Below are 16,859 nucleotides of genomic sequence, written 5' to 3'. Positions count from 1 at the left end.
AAGACTGACAACAGATGTTAGAGTGAATCTTCCTCATCAATCAATCAATCAATCAATCAATCAAAAATAAAAAACAGGTTCCAGGTCAATCTCTAATTAGAATGATCTTGTCCTCTCTATTTCCACTTCATTTGTTCTCGAAGAAGCTGCATGGACTTTAACAGAAAATAAGGAAGTAATCACCCTGCTAAGTTTTCCTGTCTTGACCTCAACACACAAATGCTCCGTTAGTTATCTTCCATTTGATGCAAGAAAACGGCTTGCAAGTAGAATATCAACGTGCTTGTTAAGCACACAGAAAACTGAACTTACCTGCAATTAGAAGTTGACAAGAAGCTTTCAAAAGCTTATTAGTTGACAAGTCAAGAGGAAAATCATTTGGGTTCCCTAACAGTAAAATACACTAAAAACAAAAGTAAATTACAAATAGAAGCATCTTCTAAATTAAACTCAAGGCTGCCAGATCAGAAAGAGAACATAAATAGAACGCAATCTCTTTTATATTGTTTAAAATGTGTCCTTGGGCCGGCTCCGTGGCTTGGCGGTTAAGGGCGTGCGCTCTGATGCTGGCGGCCCGGGTTCGGATCCCGGGCGCGCCCCAAGGCACCACTTCTCCGTCCAACGCGAGGCCGGGTCCCACGTACAGCAACTAGAAGGATGTGAACCTACGACATACAACTGTCTACTGGGGCTTTGGGGGGAAAAAAATGAATAAATAAAATCTTTAAAATGTGTCCTATACTGACCTATAAATTTGCCCTACTGATGAAAAGGAATCTGAAAATCTGGATACAGACACTTTGGGAAGAACACCACCACTGAACTTAATTACTGCAATAGTCTAGTCCCTGGAACAGAGCCAAGAATACAAAATAGAAGCGTACTCAAATAGGTTTAAGATGCATTTAGCAAGTGTTAAGAAGGTATATTCCTATTCAGTGGTTCTCATTCTCTAGAGTACAATAGAATCACTTAGAAGCTTTTCCACAATCATACCTTTCAGATATTATGATTTGTTAGGTCTGCGCCAAGACCCAACATTTGTATTTTTGCTTGTTAGCTGCTATAGGTGATTCTGATTACAGAAAGGCTAAATAAAGACTAAGAACAATTCCTCCAATATAGTGGCAAACTCTACATGGAATAGTCCAAATTCCAATTACCCTAAATCCCACATCAGCCGTTCCCAAATTGGTGAATGCTCTTTGCAAAAAAAAAAAAAAAAATCCATGGCCAAGTAAATTCATTGCTCTGAGAAGTCCTATTTAACTACCAAGCATTTCCCTAATTAATTGTCTTTATTATTTATTTATTATCTATCACTTTATTTTTTTTTTTGATGAGGAAGATTGGCCCTGAGCTAACATCTGTTGCCAATCTTCCTCTTTTTGCTGAGGAAGATTAGCCCTGAGCTAACCTCTGCACCCACCTTCCTCTATTTTGTATATGGGATGCCGCCACAGCATGGCTTGATAAGCGGTGTGTAGGTCCGTGCCTGGGACCCGAACCTGCAAACCCCAGGCCAGTGAAGCAGAATGTGTGAATTTAATCACTATACCATCGTGCCGGCCCCTATTTATTACATTTTTAATCTAACACCCATTAACACTCCACAAACTTTTAGAAACAATGCCTCAAGGATGTTCTGTGATATTACTATTACCCTATTGGAAATGTACAGAATAGACATAAAATGTACTCCATAAAGCATTCAAAGGCACTTCCAAAGGCAGAATCAACAGACTTGCTGATAGTCAGTGGTAAGCTCTCTGTACCCCAGATCCACCCTCAAGTTCTACTTGCCCAGAATAAAGGCCATCAATCTTCCTCCCAGGATAACATCAAATGATGGTCATCACAGGGACCTTGACTTCTCCATATCCAGCTCCAAAAAGATACTATATGCTATTAACAGGGAAATATAGTGAACTGAAGTCTTTAGCAGATAACATTAATCAAAAACATTCCTATGGGCAAATTATTACATATGAAATATGTGTAACCTTTCTCAATAACAAAACAAAAGCCTCGGGGCCGGCCCTGTGGCTTAGTGGTTAAGTGCGTGCACTCCGCTACTGGCGGCCTGGGTTCGGATCCCAGGTGCACACCGACGCACCACTTCTCTGGCCATGCAGAGGCAGCATCCCACATACAGCAACTAGAAGGATGTGCAATTATGACATACAACTATCTACTGGGGCTTTGGGGAGAAAAAAGGGGAAAAAAGGAGGAGGATTGGCAACAGATGTTAGCTCAGGGCCAGTCTTCCTCAGCAAAAAGAGGAGGGTTGGCATGGATGTTAGCTCAGGGCTGATCTTCATCACAAAAAAAAAGAAGCCTCTAACTGTCTTAGACTGATCTGATGACAGTTTAATTTTTTTTTTAAATGCACAATACTGTCAGAAATATCACTATAGGCGCCGGCCTGGTGGCACAGTGGTTAAGTTCACGCACTCCACTTCGGCGGCCTGGGGTTCACAGGTTCAGATCCCACGTGCCGACCCATTATGCACCGCTCATCAAGCCATGCTGTGGCATTGTCCCACATACAAAATTGAGGAAGACTGGCACAGATGTTAGCTCAGGGACAATCTTCCTCAAGCAAAAAGAGGAAGATTGGCAACAGATGTTAGCTCAGAGCCAATCTTCCTCACCAAAAAAGAAAGAAAGAAAGAAAGAAAGAAAGAAATTCAGAGCCAGAATTCCATCTCTGCCTAAGGTCTCCCCCACCTCCACCCGGATTTCATTTTTGATTACATATATATTCGAGTGAGCATTACTCATTATTTGTTTTGGAAACAGTCTATTTATAACCTTAGAAGTTTCTTGTGGGCAAGAATCAAGTCTTTTACAGCTTCTAGCATGTCTCTGTGTATCCACAGAGGTCCTTAATAAACAATCTGTCAATTAACTGCCATTTCTAGAATGCTGTATTCTAAATTTCATTTCCTAGGAAGGGAGCCCATGCCCTGAGGGGCTAGGATATTTGTTGAGCACTCTTCTCTGAGTATTAACAGTAATTCCCCAAAGCCAGTAACAACTTCACTCAGGAATCTGTTTTTGGCAGGTTAAACTACTCTTGAGGGGGAAAAAACTCCTACTTCTATTCTAGAAAATGTTTTTATATGTTCTTGTTTACTATTTTAGCATTTAATAACACTAGGTGGCTATAACATTCCTCTCATGAGCTATCGGCTAGGCATAAAAGCTTGCCACAGCGAAGTTATCTAAACTGGAAGAAATCCATACCATGGATCCCAACAAAAATCACCAAGAGGGACCACATGCTCATTTTATTTGATATATTTCTGGAGAAAAGGATTGTCTGCCACAGCAAAGTGGGGAGAAAGGAGCCAAGCAGTTTAAATACATATGTAATGAGGTAGAAAAAACTGTATTCACTAGAAGTCTTTTCAGGAAAGGTACCATTTTGGGTGGGAGAAACTCCTTGAAAATTAATTTGGGATAGAAGGAGAGTCCTTGAGGAGCCAGGGTAAGAGCAGAACTGTTCCATGGGAGAAAGGGGAACGTTTCCCTGGCTAATGGAAGCACAGTGCTGGAAAAGAGTAAAGAAGAAAAACATGAGTCAAGAGTGGGACATTTCAGATAGCGAAAGGCCTCCCACTGCATTATGTGATCTCTACCCTAAGACCTTCAGTTTTCAGTAAAACTAGCAGGGTCATCTAAAGCTTAGGAGCCTATGGAGTTTTTGGGTGTGGAAACCATTGAAGAGGCAGGATTTGACGTCTAAATTGCAAGGGCAGCACAGAAATAGGTCATGAACTGGGGAAATGTTTGAAGCAAGTTTACCCAGACCTCTAAGGGAAAGAGGGCTCCAGAGGACAATCGAGTGACAAACTGATCTACCCAAATACAAGGGGAAAAGACAAGAATAAAGTAACAGCTCTTCTGAGTACTTCACTGACATTCTCTCTCTTAATCTTCACAACAATCCTATAAGGTACATGCTGCTATTATCCCAGTTTTTCAGAGGAATTCTCTGCCATTTCAGAGACTTATTAAACACCTTGCCTAAGCTACAATCTAGTAAGTGCCAGAATTGGAGCCTAAGTTTAGGTCTTTCTGTCCCCAAAGCCCATGCTCTTAGCCACTACCTTACACTCTCACAATTCTCACTTTAGTCCAGAATCGCTATGACATAAAACTCTGATTTTTCTCAGATACTGCTAATGGGAGTGTGGGAACCAGGCTGAAGAAAAATGCAATTCAACAAAGGACCAGGTCTTTGGAAGGAAAATACAAACAAGGTCATACTACAGGCTAGTGTGTTTAAATCAAAATAAATTATATTCTCTACCATAAACATTCAAGGCTCCATTTAATTTGAAGCTTGCCAGCACTTTTAGGATGAGAAAGCAGACCTCCAAACAGGTCTATAATCCCTCATGCACAATTCCAAAATCCAAAAAGCTCTAAAAACCAGAAATTTCCCATATGTTTCATGTCAAAATTCAGTTGACACTAAAACTTGGCCTGAACTGATGTGAAGTTATATACAGCCTTCATTTATCCCACTTAGTGTGAACACTCCTGTTTTGCGCAGAAATATTAATGTGTATGACTAAGGGTGCTGCACCAGACTACTGGGGCATTATATAACATACAGAGAAAGCACCTCTCCAAAATCTGAAAAACTCTGAATTCCGAAACTCATCTGGCCAAAGGTTTTGGACACTCTATGGACTTGTATTCCAAAGTATTTTAAAAATGATTTCCAAGAATGACTAGATCAGAGGTATCCAATCTTTAGGATTTCACAGATCAGTAAATTTTCAAAAATACTTGGAGGACAACATAGGACTACATTTTTTTTTAAACTAAGTAAGGATGGTAAAAACATCCTTACCAACATCATTTTATAAAAGGATGTTTTAATACCAAAAAACACAGGAAGGCCTCCATTCAATGCAAAAGACAATTCTTTAAATTTAATAAATTTCACTTTACGAAAAACACTATTTGGTCCTAATTTTTCTTATTTTACCACAGGCTGGTGAAAATTTACCTGGGACCAACACCAGTCTGGTCAGAGGCATAGAGCCCAGCCAGCTACATAAAATTACTTCAGGAAGTTGTTAAAAATGTAGACCCCCAGGCTCCATCCTAGGAGATAATGATTCAGAAGGTCTTAGAGGTGGGGTCTCAAATCTATACTGTGTTTTAGAAAGTTTGTGGGTTGTTTCTGATGTGCAGCCAAGCTTCAGAACTACTGGTCTAGTCCATAGGATCTAGTTCTACTCCTCTTTTCCTCACCCAAATTGTTCTCTGAGGGGGTAAACGGAGCAAAACAGGAATGTTTCCAAGTAGGGAGTCTGCCCAACCCATTGTTTGTAATACCAGTTATTTCTCCAACAGTCAATGCTAGACTAGCTGGTCAACTTGAAAAATGAGGCTGTTAGCAGAGGAACAATAGAAATTAGATGGCAGACAAGTGAGAAAAACTTGTTGAAGCAAAACTCCTCCATGGAAAGGTGTGGCTTCCAGAGTTTCCTTTCTCTTCAACTTGAAGATTCTATATGATGCCTAAGTTCAGCACAGGTCTATCTGTCTTTAGCTAAAAAAAATAATAATAGTTAAAAAAATATATGTGTGTATGTATGTGTATTATACATATGTATATATATATATGTGTGCATTATATATATGTGTGTAGGATATAGATAAGGAATCTATCTATTCCTTCATAACTGTCTCCTGTATCCAGCTTCTATGCCAGGTCTATGATTTTGGCCTTCGTTTTTCATCTTCAGAGGGACTACAAGAATTACTAGTATTACTTCAACCAATGCAATGACAGATCACCAAAACAAGTGAAAATCCATAGCATGCCTGATGTTTTATGCAGCAGACTACATTCTCCAACATTCCAAAAAGATAAAATCCAATGATTTCTCTTTTTTTTTGGAAAAAGTTTCTCTTATTCTCTTAAGTTACTGCTTAAAAAAAAATCTTAAGGATGAACATAGCTAATACCTTTAAAAACACACAAAACTTACAATTTAATAAGTACTCAAAGTTCTTTCCCAGTTAAAAAAATTACTGGACCCTTCTAAAGCAAGGCTAAATGGTAAGGGATATGGGGAGACAAAAAGGACATATAAATAACCCCTATTCTCGTGGGGTTAATCACTAAATCCTATTTGACCAGAATCCCTTGGTCTCTAAGCCTTGCAAATGAAACGGAATTTCTTGCTTTATATTTGTCTAGGACTCCCAATCATGAAACAAGGATTGTGTTATGTCACTGTTTACTGCTATTTACCTGAACACAACACTATGCTGGCAGCAGACAGTTGAATCTTTCATGATTTGCTCCACAACCTGTGCCCTTCTTATACTCCCAGACCAAATTCAATTTTCTTCTGAAACTAGATTTCTAGTATTTACAGTTACTATACAGCAGTGGTTCTCAAAATATAGTCCCTGGCCCAGCAGCATCAGTATCACCTGGGAACTTGTCAGAAATGCAAATTATCAGCCCCACCCACCGCCCCTGCCGAGTTGAATCAGAAACTATGGGTGGGACCCAGCAATCTGTGTTGTAATAAGCCCTCCAGGTGATTCTGAAGCACGCTTATATTTGAGAACCACTGGTAGACAGCAAGTAGAAAAATGTGTTTCCTTCTGTAGGTCCAAAGCTAGGGGTACTATAAATTCTATCTTGATAGCAAATAAAGACCTCCAATTAAAAGACATAATCTCCTCACAACTCCCATCCTCAATCTAATGTGCTTTATTTTCATGAGATAAATAAGAAAACAAGCAGCAATCAGAGATTTAGTCTGAAATGTATACTTAACAGGCATCAGTTCCCATCCAGCCTGATTTCACACAATACCATTTACATCCTCTTACATCTGAAGTTCTAAAAAAGAACCTTCAGAATATGAGCCTCAGACACTTTAGGAATTCTGTACAATAAAATATGAAATAGGTATGAATATATCAAACTTACTAGAGAAGAAAAGTTCAATTATTTGCTACACCTTAGAATTGTATTCAACATGGAATTAAAGTTTAGGATTTTTTTTCACCTTCATACTTCCAAGTTAATAGAATTAAACCAGAATACACTATTCTTCAAAAGCTTCTAGCTAGGCAAAGTTTTACTGCATTACTTCTTGCTTTTAGTGGGGATAAAGCAGAGCCCTGGCAGGCACATTCTGTGTATCTGCAAGGCTGCAGAACAACACAGTTACATCCGTCCAACAGTATTAAAACAAAGATCCCGTAAACCCTGAAGGTGAGTGTCATATCTCAGCACTAGCCTTGGTAATAAAAAGACACCAAGAACACTACCATCAAACAAAAGTAAGCTCTCACTAGATAATTACATTCTGTTCTGCTCCTGTTTATACTAAAATCACTATGTTAAAACTTCACTTCCCCTGAGATTATTGCATTTTAAAGGGTGGGCAAGACCAGTCTATAGTCCACACAGCACCTACTTTCAAAAAGCAGGTAATTGCCATGTAACTGTTTCAGAGTACAAACAAATGAAGAGAGCCTTTTAAGGATTACTATACAAGTAGCTCAACACATCAAACACAACACAAATAGCACAAAAGAAACCCACAGACCAATCTCCATGTTACAAACATATAATTTCAAATAAAACATGAGCAAATAAAATCAAGCAATTTATTTAAAAATAAAACAAAACAAAAACACTTTGATCAAATAGAGTTCAGCTTGGAAATGCAAGCATGGTCTAAAATTAAGAAATATCAAAATGCATTTTGTATTAACAGGCAAAGGAAAAAAAAAAACTACAAGTACCTCATAGTTGCCAGAAATACATACATATTATGATTCTACTTTTAAAAACGTTTATAGGTATTAAAAAAGGTCTAAAAAGCAAAAAAAGTCAGAATGTTTTAGGTGGCAAAATTAAAGATCACTTTTCTTTATATTTTGTTTTCTGAATTATCATAAAAAAGAGTGTGGTTTCTTTTATAATCAGGGAGAAATGTTATTTTTATATATATATATATATATATATATTTCAATCTCTTCTTTTTCTTATTTATTCTCATGTATGTGTGTCACATGTAGACCAGAGGGCTTGAATTCCTGCCTCATGAGGTGATCAGCCCACTTTTGGGATGTGCATTAAACAAAGCTGCCCTACCTTCATTTTTTTTTAAAGGTCCTTCTGTAGCAACACACAAAATAATACAATCTTAAGTTCAAAAATATGAAAAGTGTGATTTCAACTGAAAATAATATGTATGCATATGAAAAATACTACAAGTGAATATGGACAAGAAAGCAGCTCTTAAAGCAATGAGGACTGACATCTGGAAATGTTGTTTTAAATTCCTTTATTGTTCTCAAAGTATTTTTAAAATACACAAACTTGAGTAAAGGGAGAAAAAAGAGGCTGCCAACCCCTTCCTGGGGTTGCTGCTGTTGCTATGTATTCACCTGGTACCAAAAAGATGTGCAGCCCCTCAGATCCTTTTTTCTTCCCTCTTTCTCATAACCCCATTTCATTCATTCACTCGAATTTTTTGAAAAGGTAATACAAATACGATTCAAAAAAATTTTTTAAATATATAAATATATACAAAGATATGGTGAAATCCCATTCCCACTCCTATTTCTTTTATTGGTTACTTATATACCATTTTAGAATTTCTTTTTTGCAATTATAGCAAATACGAATGTATATTCCTATTCTACCCTTCTTTCTCTCTCAACACAAAAATTAGCATACTAAACACACTGTTCTATACCTTGTTCCTTTTTTAAAAATCATAATATATTTTAGAACTCTTTTATATCGGTACATAGATGTTCTTCATTCTTTTTTATAGCTATACAATATTCCATGGTTTGGATGTACCAAAGTTTATTTAACCAGTTCCCTGCTGACAAACCCTGGAGTCATCCCTATCATGCCATTACAAACAATGTCAAGCATAACCATGCACATACTGAATGTGCCTTTCATGAAGGTTCTGAAGTAGTTCAGGATATTAGATTACCACAAGGCCACATGTTCACCAGGCTGAGAAGTTAGCTCCTTTTCTAGTTCTCATTATATACAACAATATGTAGCAAAAGACTTAACAATTCCTTGAACCAGGCACTTGTACTCTTAGGGGACTTATCTCATAAAAATAAAGTGACTAAACAAAACACCCACGATGAACCCATTTCTATAAAAAAAAAAAAAAAAGCACACACACACACACACATGCATACACATGAATACACATAGAAAGTATAAAATATATCCATCAAAATGTTAACCATTGTCTCAGTATGGTGGATCTACGACGTGCTTTGTAGTTTTTTTCCCCCTTTTTGGCTATCAACACTTTCTAATTTTACAATGGTAAATATGTACTATTTTTGTAATATAAAATTAAATGTTAATTCAAATTAATCTGGATACATTCCATCAGTCTGTCTTATATCTGTATAGTGCTTCAGAGTTCATAAACTATATTCATGTGCATCATTTATTTCTTACACTAACCCTATGTATTTTCACTTTATCAAAATGGAAAAGGAGGCAACAGACGATTAGGTAGTTCTGCCCAAAGTCATTCAAATAGAAAGCTGGCAGAAACAACTTGCAAACCTAGATCTGACTTCAAATTCAGCACGCTACAAAAACATGATTGTTGCTTCCTTAATTTTAACAATACCGAGAGTTAATCACATAACCAGAATTTGACAGATGAATTAAAATTACACAGCATAAAGCCTCAGTCCCTAATGCTCATATAATCAGATCTTACTGAAAGGAGAACATTGGCATACAACCTCCAGAATTCCAGAGTCAGAAGAGGGTGTGGATTTTCAGTATGTTCCTAAATAAAATACCTAACTGGCAAAACGTATGTCTAATATGGCCTAAAATGCATGCATAATAAAAGCAGTATCCTCTCCAGCTGGAAGATTCTCACTTTTAAGACGTTTGCCTTTGCCACCAACATTGACTCCTGCTCTGGTTCTGCAACACCCCGGGGTGTCTCCAATCACCTTATGGAATTTCAAAATATGAATATGCCATGCTTTTCAGGGGAGGGGGTGATTATATAACAATTTTTTTAAAGTTTGGGACTTACTAAGGTCATGATAACTTAGCTAGAATGTAGTCTTTCTCTCCAAATGTCTTTGCTTCTTTTCTATAAGATTAGACAGGTTATTTTACAATGCACATAGAGACCACTGATAAATCTTGGTTTGGTATATATTTAACTCATTCCTCAAACTGTCTCATATAATTCTGTTCCACAACATGTTTAGGTATGCTGCAGGGGGGAAAAGGAGACGCCATGGTTAAATACAATGTACCCCTTTTGGAGATCCACAAATCAAAATGGACATTAATATAATAAAGGCTCTAGAGAAGTCCTGCACTATAGATACCTTTGTTTAACTCAGTTTATTTTGACACAAAATTCTACTATGGCATAATCATTCACATCTTGTGCTAAGAGAAACTGGTTGAAAAAATTTAACTTTTAATTGAACACCCACAACAGATATGGCAAAAATGGATAATTCTTAAATCTTTCCTACCACACAATATGTCTTCAAAAAGTCCCTGCTTTCAGTCTAGTGAACTCCTTCCTCTTCACTCACCAAAGCCTAGCTCAATTATCACCTCATTTGAGAACTCTTCCCCCAGTGCTCCACATATTACTAACTAGTCCTTTCTCCTGGTTTACACTGCATTTTATTCATATATTACCTCACTTATCACATGAAAAATCAGTTCATCCATCTCTCTCATTGCTAGCTTGTGAGCTCTTTGAGAATAAGTTTGATCATATTTTCAGTACCTTGAACAGTGTGGGACACATGTGAGCTTCGTGATGAAGAAGTAAATAATTTCACTACAGTGTGATAGTTCCCAGAATTCAATACCTGTATTTCTAAACTGATGGATACCCTACCAACAACTTGAGAATGTTATGCTTTCTCTCTAAAACTTGCATCCATAACTGAGCAGCTATTGTCATGGTTAACTCAGTTGTGACATGCCCTTTGGCCAAATCCATTCATAGTTTTTACTTAGGTGATTTTTGTTTGTTTGCTTTTTCTTTGATTTTTTTAATCTACCAGGAGTGTCCAGTAAACTTCATTATCTTTTTAGATCTCTGTGCCTTTGCACCTGCTGATCCCTGCTTGGAATGCTGTCTCAAGGTTTTATTCATCCAGAAAATATGACTACTCATCCTTTAAGAACCAGCTTAAACAATGCCTTCTCTGGGAAGCCTTCACATCCTCCCATCCTTTCAGGAGGAGTTAGGAAGTCCTCAAGTTATACATTTGTGCATCTATTACTATATTATCAGGCACTGAACTAAGTGCCAAGGATAGAAGGATGAAGATGTGGACCCTGCCCTCATGGAGCTCATAGTCTAGTAAGGAAGCAGCCACATGAACAAATAACCACACTATAATCATATTAAATGCAACACCAAAAGGAAGATTTATGGAAATGTTGTGACATGTGTCAATTACTTTGTTAGGTGCTTTATTAAACATTACCTATGATCATGTTAGATAGATATTTGAATTAGACAGAAGTCCATGAAACTCTAAGGATTTCCATACCCTCAGTTGTCTTCTGAAGAAACTGTCTCCAAGGGATTCTTTTTGTATATGCTGCAGTCTGTGGGACAGACAACGCATGAAACCAACCCTACTTCTTTGGCCACAAACGACTGGACCAGGACTCAGAGCCCTAACTAAAGACAATCTGTAGGTTGAACTTGAGGGAGATCACCTAGGACATGGCTTGGCTCAAAATTCTGCACAATAAGGGTCCTCCGTTTTAGAAGGGGACAAACCTATCCAATCAGATGATTTCTCTTGGGAAATACAAATGTTGGTGAACAAAGTAAAAGAAGGCAGGTCTCCAGAGTTCAAATCCTATTCTAAATACTGCTAAGTTATTGTTCTATAAAGTTTTGAAAACACTAGGGCCAAGGGACAATATGGCTGCTGAGATGATTTCCCATTCAAGTTTACATTAAACTCTCATCATTGAAGGTAATATGTGTGTGCCTCTTCCTTGTAACTTACAAGGGCCTAACAAATCATATCACCACTTTTGAAATTAGGAATCAGGCTTAAAAGCTTCGACAGCTTGACCAAACTCACTCAGTTGGTAGGTGGCAAAGCCAGAAATCAAAGACCAGGTCAGCCTGATTCTTCTAGAATATCTTGTCAGTTATATGGGTAAATGGCCTCAAAATCAACTAATGGCAAGTAGAGGCTGACACAGGTCAATGGAGCAAGGCTCAAAAGGAAGAGTTTATGCACAAGAGAACAAATGTTCTGGAAGTCAGTATGGTAGAGGATGTGAAGTGGTGGTGGTGGGGGGGGACACTGGGTTTCACCTTCATCAAGTTAATCTATAATTCCAACCTGGACCTCTCCCCTCAGCTCCAGAATGTCTGTCCCTCTTACTCAAATATAACATCTATAAGGGCAGAAGCTTAATCTCTAGTTTGTTCATCACAGTCTAAAACAGAGCCTGGCTTATAGTAAGTGCTTAATAAATATTTGTTGAATAAATGAATACGTGAACGAATTCTCACAGAAGCTAAGGGAACATTTTACAGTGGTTTAGGGGAGGGTTACCATGAAACAGACCCCAAGGGTCATTTACAAGTACAGGTGACCCTCACCTCTTGTGGATCCCATACTTGCAAATTCACCTACTTGCTAAAATTTGTAACTCCAAAAATCAATACTCATGGTGCTTTCACAGTCATTCATGGGCATGCACAGAGTGGCATAAATTTTGAATCACCCCTTGGGCATGTTCCCAGCTAAGGTCGAACAAGACAACACTCTGCCTTCTTGTTTCAGCTCTCAGAGATGACTAAAGGACACTGACGGCAGGGGGCAGTGCAGTGCAGAGCAAGAAGCTCTGGCTCCGGGACCAGTAGGACAGGGTTTGAATCCTAATTCTGGCACCAGTTAAGGGGGCAGCCTCAGGCAAGTCATGTGACACTTCTGAACCTCATTTTCTCTTTTGTAAAATAAAGACAATAGAATCTGTCAGGGTGAGTTGTATTTAGGATTTAAGATTATAATCAATGTGAGATATTTATGTATGTACATATTTTCCCCGCAATGGTTCAGTATTTGCTAATTTAGTGTTCTAGGTGACTTTATAGACCACAATTACTGTGACTAATGAGAATCAACTGTAATTATTTATAACAAAACAACAGAAAGATATAGAACATAATTATTTGGATGGAGTGGAGGCCAGCGGCAGGCTTCAAGAAGATTTTGAAACAGGACCTCCCCAGGCACATATGATGTGGAAAAGGAGAAACAGCAGAGCCTCCAGAAAGAGGCCCAGGTGTGTGAAATAAACAGGCAGGTTCAGGAAATGGCCCTTTGGAAAGTCCAGAGCAGTAGGAGATGAGAAGAGGTTCTGACACAGGGCCACAGTGCTTCTCTGTGCCCTGTACACACCCTATACTGCACAACCTCTCCCTCTGCATTTTTCTTGGTTTACACGTCTCTCTTCCATTAAACTATGAACTCCTGGGCCAGCCCTGGTGACCTAGTGGTTAAGTTCGGCACACACTACTTCGGTGGCCTGGGTTTAGTTCCCAGGCACGGACCTACACTACTCCTCTGTCAGCAGCCATGCTGTGACGGCAGCTCACATACAAAATAGAAGACGACTGGCAACAGATGTTAGCTAAGGGTGAATCTTCCTCAACAAAAAGAGGAAGAACAGCAACAAATGTTAGCTCAGGGCGAATCTTCCTCAGCAAAAACAAACTCCTTAAAGGCAAGGTCTCTAGGAAGAAATCACAACTATAGTCTTTAAATGTGCAAATTAGTAATTACTAAAGAAAAAAAAACCTGAAAAGACTACAAAACTAACTTTGGTTTTCAACTGCAACCTTATACCAATTCACAATAGTGACCAACTCACAGACTTGCAATTTGTCCAGGACTTTTCTTTAATGACTGCTAATAATTCTGTCATAAATTCTGCTTATTGTTCTAGAAACGTGGGCATTTGTCAGAATAGCTTTAAGATCTTCCTCTTTTTAGTGTGATTTACTAACAGGGCTCAAACATATGGTCCATTAGACAATGCTGCCTCCTCAGAGTAAAGATTCCTTTTAATTCACTCTACTAGACTTATTTCTCTATATAGAAGATACAGTCTTACCATATAGTAAAATACAAGGAAGCATACTGATATATATGTTACGAACAGAATAAGAAAAACTAAGAATTTTTCACAAAAGTTTGCAAAACTCTGGCAAAATACAGTGGACATGATGTTAAACTCACTGCTTACATTTCACCACTGAGGACCAGGAAAAACCATTCCAATTTATGTAAAGTCATGAAACTACACACTGTTAGAATCTACTACGTTTTGTACACGTGTATTTTCTCTCCTGCACGCTCTCTCTTTCATACATACACAGCCTAAGGGGCCCATCAGGCTTATCCCAATACTTCAATTTCCTCCATCCCCCAAAACAAAACCCTCACTGTCAATATCTCAATTAATATTTTCAAAACTCTAAAGTCTCAATCAAAACTAAATGTGGTGAGTTACTTTTTCCCTATAAAATTCGTGGCATAATTTTATTTAGGCACAACATAGTCTGCACTATATCTAGAAACATATGGCTAGAACCAACACTATTGAAACCAAATCGATACACTATGAAGGTGAATACAAATTCTCCGTGAAAGGGGAATAAAGAATGTTGTTTTAAAACATATTCAATACTATATTATCCATAGGCTGGGTGTGATCAAATCACACTGTGCCATACAGCTAAAGTATGTCCTATATTTTATGACAAACTAGCCTCCTCAGGCCCTTACTTACACTGCAAACTCTCTGCCACACCAGTTAAGCTGTTTAAAGTATAATCCAACTCTATCTACTCAAAAAAAAATAATAATACATTTTTAATTTCTTGCTGCCAGTAAACTCTTCTCACTTGCCTTTTCAGAAATTATCACCAAAACAATCGTCCTGGGACAAAGATTCTAGAGAGGATACACTGATCAAATGCCATTTTAAGGAAGACAAGAATGGTTTACCACTGACAAAACCGATTAAAGTTCCCAACCTTGTAAATCTCCCTGTACAGTGTATTCCGCCTCTCTTGCGTTCACCTTCCAGCTGCCTGGAAGGGGCAAGCGGAAAATGTTAGTTTCCGTGAGAGATGAGAATGAAATTTAAGGAGTGGGAGAGGGTAAAGGGCTCACTCGGGAAAAGAAAGGAAGAAGGCAAGTGGCCAAGGTCCCTAACTCAAATTAGGTACTAAGAACGAGGTCTGGAGTAAAGCGGGAGGTGGAAAGAGTAGAAGAAACGCAGAGAACGCCCGGGGAGGGGGGGGTGGTCCCGAGAATGGGGGAGGGGCGAAAATGCGCAACTCCTCTCCCTGCCCGCCCCGGGAAGGGGACCCGGGGATGCAGCACTGGTCCATTTGCCTAGCAGTGTTGCACTGGAGTAGCAGGGGAACTCGCAAGCCAGAGATTTCAGTCCGAGCGTTAGAAGTGGGCTGAAGGGGCTCAGGAAAGTTGGGGGGCGGGGAAGGAACAGCGCGCCTGTGCGGGGAGAAAGGGACTAAGACCCCCTAGCGCCCCCGAGGGGCAGAGGTTAACCCCAGCGGACACCCCTTCTCGCCGACCGCCGCGACGTGGGAGCCGCCGGCTCACGCTCCCCACAGGAGCCTCAGTCAGGCGCGCGCCGCCCCTCACAGCCCCGACGGCGGCAGAAAGGGAGGCGTAGGGCGCCCCCAGAGCCGGGAGAGCGAGACTTCCCGCGGGGCCCCTCCCCGGCAGCCCAGGAGCCCGAGCCCACCTGGGCTGACCACAAGCCCTTCCTCCAGACCGTACTCCGCCACTTCTCCGAGAGCCTCAGCCGTCGCCGCAGAGGTTGCCGTCGCCAGAATAGCCTCGGCCTCTAGTACCAAAGCATGAGCCACAGCACGGGAGAAGCGGCGCTACCACTCGCCAGGTTACCTCTTACCGCACACTGGCTCCTCACCCCGCCCCCGAACCCAAGCCATTGGTTGCTGGGCACCGCCCCACTCGTTTATTGGACCAAAGAGGATGCCGCTCAGTTACCTAGAAGGGCATGTGTAGTGCTTATTGGTCTAAATGTGAAGCAGTTCCCGCCCACTCCTTCAGAAGTTCCAGCTTCTGATTCGTAATAACATCTGTCTTTTCGCTCCCTTCGTTCTTTCCCTCCGGGTGGAGCGCCTCCTTGCGGGAGACACTGGCTCTCATTGGCTGAAAGAACACTACGCTAGTCCTGGACAGACATTGGGCCAGGGACGCGTCCAGCCCCCCACGTGGGGGAGGAGCCCAAGGCGCAGCATCTCTGGGTTTGTTTACACGGGCTCTTGCTCCTGCTTCCTTCCATTGGCTGAACCAGCAGCCCCTCCCACTTGGTTGCGCCACTCAGTCCAGCAAGGAGGGGCGTGGGGGCGGGCCTCCGTGGTCTTTCCCCAGCTGTCAATTATAAAGGGAGGAGCTTCGAGCAAGGCTGGCTAAGAGTTGGTGCTGCGCTCCATTGCGGAAAACAGGGGAGCTGGGCTCCTTAGAGGAGCTGGAAGGAAGCAGAGGGACTCTTCCACATTTCTAAAAACAAACCTAACTTCTTGAGTGCTTTAAAAAAAAATAAAACCTTATTTTCCCCTTGGATTTCCAATCTTTGCTTGCTAAGGACTTTGAATTTTATCCTTCAGAAGTGGGGATTTCTTAATGGAAGTCTTACTTTATACATCTTTGTCTCTCCCCACCTCTCACGCTAACTATATACATAACATAAAGTAGAAGCTTAGTAAATGATTGCACAA

At 40.0% G+C, this 16,859-nt stretch overlaps 1 protein-coding gene across 1 annotated transcript in view; it reads right to left on the bottom strand.

Moving 5' to 3' along the window:
- The window catches only part of PAIP2B (poly(A) binding protein interacting protein 2B), a 35,220-nt gene extending 19,202 nt beyond the window's left edge, over positions 1-16,018 (bottom strand). The window contains exon 1 of the mRNA XM_004435563.3: positions 15,860-16,018. The gene's annotated coding sequence lies outside the window, so the exon portion shown is untranslated. The remainder of the gene's footprint in view (positions 1-15,859) is intronic.
- Positions 16,019-16,859: the final 841 nt, after the last annotated feature.

This window comes from Ceratotherium simum, chromosome 11 (assembly GCF_057802395.1).
Source record: "Ceratotherium simum simum isolate JZ-2026a chromosome 11, ASM5780239v1, whole genome shotgun sequence".
NCBI lineage: Eukaryota > Metazoa > Chordata > Mammalia > Perissodactyla > Rhinocerotidae > Ceratotherium > Ceratotherium simum.
This window is presented reverse-complemented; position numbering and strand designations above follow the sequence as displayed.